The following is a 6,359-nucleotide window of genomic DNA, read 5'->3' as shown; positions in this document are numbered from 1 at the left end:
CCAAAACAAAACAAACAAAAAAATCTTTAGCAACTCAAAAACACTTATGCCCCCTGATCAAGTGATGTTTATCTTTAGAATCTAAGAATGGTTAAAATTAGATCAATAGACAGTATATCACATCAATAAGCATAAAATAAAATTGGTATTAGACCTTTCAGTCTAAGAAAGGTTGAACGAAAGGTTGCTCTTATTCCATTTTCTTTTATGCACATGATCATCCAATATATAACAAAAGCAGCTTTTGGGAAAAACACTCATTTCATAAATAAAAATTACTACCAGGATTAAGACAATAGTACTGAGGTTAACAAGATCCTGACACTACTTTAATCCCTGACATCACATATTCAAACCCCCCAATTATTGTTAGGCCTGACATCTTAAACACTATCATGATGGCCTTAGTGGTTTCTAGAACAATATGCACATGTAGTATGGAATTCTCAGGTCCTCACATTAAACCACAGGCTGGCTTGGCCAAGCATCTCCAAGAATGGTTCCAGGTTCCCTGAGCACTGCTACGGTGACCCATCAAAATTAATAAAAAATAATAAAATTAAAATTCTTACCAAAATATATAAGGAACATAATATACTCATAACTGCATTTATGCTTAATAGAGAAAACCTGAAAGTATTCCCATAAAACATAGAGTAAGATAACCAAAAGGGAGGGAGGGAGAAAAGCGAGATAAGTGGGAAGGTGGAGGGTGGAAGAATAATAATATTCATTAAATAAAATGAAATAATATTACATAATCAATTTTATTTTGTACTTTGGGGGGGTGTTTGGGCTACACCCAGGATGCTCAGGGATCACTTCTAGAAGTGCTTTGGGACCAAATGCAGTACCAAGATTTGAAACTGGGTCAACAACATGCAATACCTTACCCCTACACTATCATGCTAGTTAAAGAACTAAATTTTTTAATTAATTCAAAAAATAGGTTATTTTAATTTGTCCCACCACTATTACCATCAGCCAGGACAACATAAATATCTTATACAAAAAGCAGTAAATGTCATAAATTAATTTTTCTACAGTTTCCACTAGCCAGATGAGACATAACTAAAAATATAACTTTCTGTATGCAGAACTTCAGCAAAAAAGATGACTACTGAATGTGCAATTTCTTCAACACATGTCTTCGATTACTATAAAAATGTAAATAATATGGTTTCAAACTCTATAACTCAAAACTCAATTTGATCAGTAATTGCTTTTAAAGGCAATATATTCATAAATTAAATAATGAGGAAAAAAATGAGACTAGAGCTCTTCCTGACAACTCTGGCTAAAATGTTCCACCCAGCTATGAATAGCCTTGTAGCCTGGGTACTATAACCCTGTCTCATTCACAGACTCTGCAGAAACCTCATATATCTTAGACCTCAGTAGCACAGAGGAAATCTTAGTCTGCTTGAAAAAGTTGAACAGTTTTAATAAATCACGGTCTTGCAATAATAAACACAGGAAATCTCTGGAAAATTGAACATCCAGTTTTTTGTTAGTTTCATTTTTTTTAACCCATACTCTGTCTTGGCTGCCACTGTTAAAATGGTCTGACACTGTACTAAAAACAAGTTTCTTAGGTCCTAAAGCTAATTTGGTCTGGTATATAATTTCCTGTACTTCCTAATTGTGCAATACTTTTGTGCTCCAAAGATCGTTATAAAGTCATCTCTAGGATGGGACACACATTTTCTAAAGAGAAACCAAAGCAAATAGCGTTTTATTCTCATACTGTAAATGTAGGCAATAATCTTAGTGATTCTCCATGAATGTTTCAACTATCAATTCTCAATTATAAATAAATCCATCTACCCAATGTATTTGTGGGTTCTAAGCCAGGAAACCAATACTTCAGATACAGAGACAAAAGTATTTTAAGTCAATAGTATTTTTCAGATTTCCTAAGACAAACATAACAAATACATGTTATTCATTTTTCAGTCCAATGCCCTTTAGTACCATGCTCCTTGTCTTCCCAAATCAAAACAATTATATCTCCAACATCATTGAAGTAGGGGCAAGAAACCTCAAAGCTCCCAGTATAAATTTCCTTGCACTCACTATGCCACATCTTATATGCCATGCCTTTGTATGAGATTATATCACTCTCTGCATTATTTCCCATGTATGCACAAAGTAATTATTTAAATACTGTTATCTAATTGTACTTATACTATGATAACTATAAATGGAACTTTATTTATATCCTTACATGCTTAGCTTCCATGATGAGAGAGTAAGCCTGAGTCTGCAGAAAGAAAATTCAGTGGCAACAAAACACTGACTGACAAAATAAAAGGTGAAAAGGAAAGGGTATTATTTCTGTTCCAAGCACAAGTAATCAAACTGCGATGATTTGGCTATCATATAAATCTGGTGATCTCTGTTTTAATAAAAAGTGTTAAAGTTAAGAATTTCTCAAAGGTAGGTAAGTGAAACCAATTAAATTAAAATACAATTACTAGGTTCTATTTTATTCGACCTCATTAATTTAAATTTGATTCAAAATCTCTATCTTTGGCTAGAGTAATAGTACAGAGGGTAAAATGTTTTCCTCACATGTGACATATTTGGGGTTGATCCCAAACATTCTATATGATCTTCCAAACCTTGCCAGAAGTAATCACTGAACAAATAGCCAGGAGAAAACTCTGATCATAGTTAGATATGGTCCTCAAGCAACAAAAAATACCTTTCTGTGAATTTTAACACTTTAGTTTTTTATTCGCATTTACTAATTTAAATATATAAAATTTAATTTAAATATATAAAATATATTATGTTAAATATCAGGAGATATATGAAAGCATCGATTGAATGAGTGAAATATCCAATGGAGAAAAAGATGAAAATGCTTTACCAAATCATAATTGAGTAAGAGTCAGGTCTTAGTTTTATTATGTTATTATATGTAAAAAATAGATAATATTGCCAAGACTTGTTCAGCAAACCTGTAACCTGAAAGACTGGGACAGAAAATTGGTGTTGAAGTTATTTTGTGTTATGAAGAAATAAATTTCTTACAATATATTCTAAATTGTATTTAGATGTACCAATTTTTATTATATATTTTTAAAATGTATTAATTTATTAATTTATTACACCACAGCAATGAAACTTCTATAGTAAGTAGTACAAACTTCAGTATCCTAATTCAATTGGTATGTATTTGCTTCAACATCAATATGTCATAGTAGTTAATTATGTAAGTTTAAAATTTGAGCATGAATATAAGCACTCAGAATAATTAGCTTTTCTTCAATAAACTATGAACTTCATAAACAATAGATGTAAAACTTGGTAAGGCCTGGAGAGAGTAGATTGAGTAGAACACTTACTTTTCATTCTGCTTCCCAGAGTTTGATCCATGGCATCCCATATGGTCTCCAAAAACCATCAGTATTCCAAAATACAGAGCCAGAAATAACCCATAAGCAATGTTGAATGTGGCCCATAAACCAAAACAAATAATATATAAATTTGAAACTATTCAAGACATTAAAGAATAAGTAATTCTTCACAAGAATTTCCTTGAAATATTAAAGTACAAAAATTTAAAAATGGATTCTTTTCTGGTTCATAAGCATGATGATCGGTTTTCAATCAACTGTGTGATATGTTCTTCCCTTCAACCTTGTTATGACATTGGCACATGACCCATCTGACCTGAACCGAAGGAAAAAAACACTAGAGAGTGCTCAGAAAACTCAGAATTGAGCTAGCATGTGACCCAGCAATTGCTCTCCTGGGTATATATCACCAAGGTGGAAGGACATTCATCCCAAAATATGTGTGCACCCCACTATTTATTGCAGCACTTAGTACAATAGCCATTTTTTGGAACCAATCTCAATGTCCAACAACAGACGATTGGATCATGAAGATGTGCTTTTTATACACAATGGAATATTGCATTAGAAATTATACAATCATAGACTTTACAGCAACATGGATAGATCTACAAAATATTATGTTAAATGAAGTAAGCCAGAAGATGAAAGATAAACACAGAATGATAGCACTATTCTGAAATACCTAGAGATATACCATATATACATGTAATACTCCTTGAACAAATGCAATGAGTTAACAGCATAGAAACTACAAACACTGTAATTGCCAACTTTTACTGGGGAGTAGTGTCCAAAAAAAGTGAAAGAGGAACATCATAAAGCCTGACTATACATTATACCATAAAGAAACCAGCAATAGCAGAAACTACAGCGTAGAGAGAACAGGTATGTATTCAGCCTTTTACTACAAAGGCCAATAATAATAGCTTAGGGATCTTATACAGATCACAGGTAAAAAATATGATGGGAAGACAGTGACTCCAGTGGAAGCATTTTATAACAATATGTTTTAATGCCTTAATCATACTATATTTAAAATAACCTCTCAGCTTTTCTGTCCACAGGGAATCTTGGATAAAAAGGGCAGACAACCTAAATTGACACCTCGGTGCTCAGTCACACCAGATACCATACTCAGTTTATGTTATGAAAATGTCTCGATAAAACACTTTAATATGCCCTTTACCTCTGAGTTATAGCCTGTATTAGGACCTGAAGCATGTGACCAGCCAGACCACTGAAGAAGTCAACTGTGACCCACAGATTATATTATAGGACCTACTCATTGAACATGGTTAGACAAATTAACATCTCCTTTCTCTTTTCTTCTCTCTTCTCACTACTTCTTTTTTTCTCCCTTTTCTTCCCCACCTTTTCTTCCTCATTATCGTCAATTCAATCTAGGTCAAATAAAAAACACACATTTACTTTCTCTTTAGGTGAGTAAATTTGAACAATTCTACATAGTGTAACACCTACATTGTTAGGCCTCATTAACACATTGATTAGTACTCGAGATGCAAAACCTATGTGTATCCTAAATTGCTCCAGTCATCACCTAATCCTGAATCCCTCGTTCAGGAAAGCCCAATCCCATCACTAACAAAATCCCTAGAATTTGAGGATAAAAACTAACTTTGACACACCGGCCCAATCTCTCTTAGTTGATTTATTGTTTCTTTACCTTATTTTTACTATATTTACTTATTTTTCTGTTCTCCTCTTATCTTTGCTCTCTCCTCCTCTCTTTTTTAAGCTATACCTAAGCTAACTATTGTATGTTTCTATGTGGGCATGAACTTATAGAGAGAGGACTCCTCCATGAGAGCCAAACCTAAATTGTAAACCACCTTTGCCTACAGAGTTTATAGCCCCTCCAATATACTATCCCTTCTCTCCCCCCTTCAGAAATCCTACTCTCCCTCCACCCTCAGCCCCAACCTGATATCCAACCTTATTAAAGCTCTTTACCCTCAGTTCTTAACCCATTAGAGTATCGAGACCTCATCCTACCCCAATAAGACATTATCCAGCACCCAAGTGAAGAGATACCAACTTAGACCCACACCTCATCCCTGGCAAGCAACTACAACCAACACCCCTGCTGACTCATGTTGTGTGGTTCTCCTTATCACCACTCCCAAACTGTTGTTGGATACGGGACTCAGCTCCAAAGGATCACCAACGCAATTTCCTGGCACCATAAAGACTTTGCAGTTTAATAATGAGCATATCTGGAGCCTGTAGTTTTCCCATGACAATATGCTTCAAGGGTGGAGAAACCTTGTATCTCTTAGGCCAAGGGAATTTCCTGTCAAATTTCTCCAATACTTACTCAGCCTATGCAAAAAAAAAAAAAAAAAAAAAGTACGCCACACCAGCCCTCCCCTCCTTTTTTTCTTTTTGCTTTTTGTGCTGTTATTTTTTCTTCTTTATTTTTTCTTTTTCCCCTCTTTTTCTTATTTCAAATTGATATTGATAGCTCCTAGATGTATTCCTTCCAGCTTTTTTCCCAACAGAACTACAGAACTTGAATCATCTTGTTTTGCCTCATAAATTAAGGAAGAAACAAAAGAAAGTGGATGGTACCAAGAGCAAACATTCACATGAACTATGGAAATAAGTAATAATCAGGACTTAACTAAACCAAAGTCAATGACAACAGAAATAAGATGAACAACAAGTTATATACAAAGGGGACCAATTACACTAGCAGTCCAGGAGGCAAAAAGGGGATGTATGAGATGCATGCTGGGATCAGGGGCGAAGGGAGGTCAACACTGGTGGTGGGGAATTGCCCTAATTTATTGTCATTATGTAGCTTAAATATAACTGTGAAAGACTTGTAATTCACATGGGTTTCAATAAAATACACTAAAAAAATTAAAAATAGAGGCTGGAGTGGTGGCACAAGCAATAGGGCATCTGCCTTGCACGCACTAACCTAGGATGGACTGCAGTTCAATCCCCTGGCATCCCATATGGTCTCCC

The 6,359-nt window shown here is 34.5% G+C and overlaps 1 non-coding gene across 1 annotated transcript; it reads left to right on the top strand.

The window, feature by feature from the left end:
* Window positions 1-3,579: 3,579 nt before the first annotated feature.
* On the top strand, window positions 3,580-3,682 carry LOC126014874 (small nucleolar RNA U13). The gene has a single exon (XR_007497836.1). It is a non-coding gene; the product is annotated as a small nucleolar RNA U13 (small nucleolar RNA).
* Window positions 3,683-6,359: the final 2,677 nt, after the last annotated feature.

Source organism: Suncus etruscus, chromosome 7, assembly GCF_024139225.1.
Source record: "Suncus etruscus isolate mSunEtr1 chromosome 7, mSunEtr1.pri.cur, whole genome shotgun sequence".
In the NCBI taxonomy this organism is placed as follows: domain Eukaryota; kingdom Metazoa; phylum Chordata; class Mammalia; order Eulipotyphla; family Soricidae; genus Suncus; species Suncus etruscus.
Note: the sequence above shows the minus strand (reverse complement) of the source record. Positions and strands in the feature narration are given on the sequence as shown.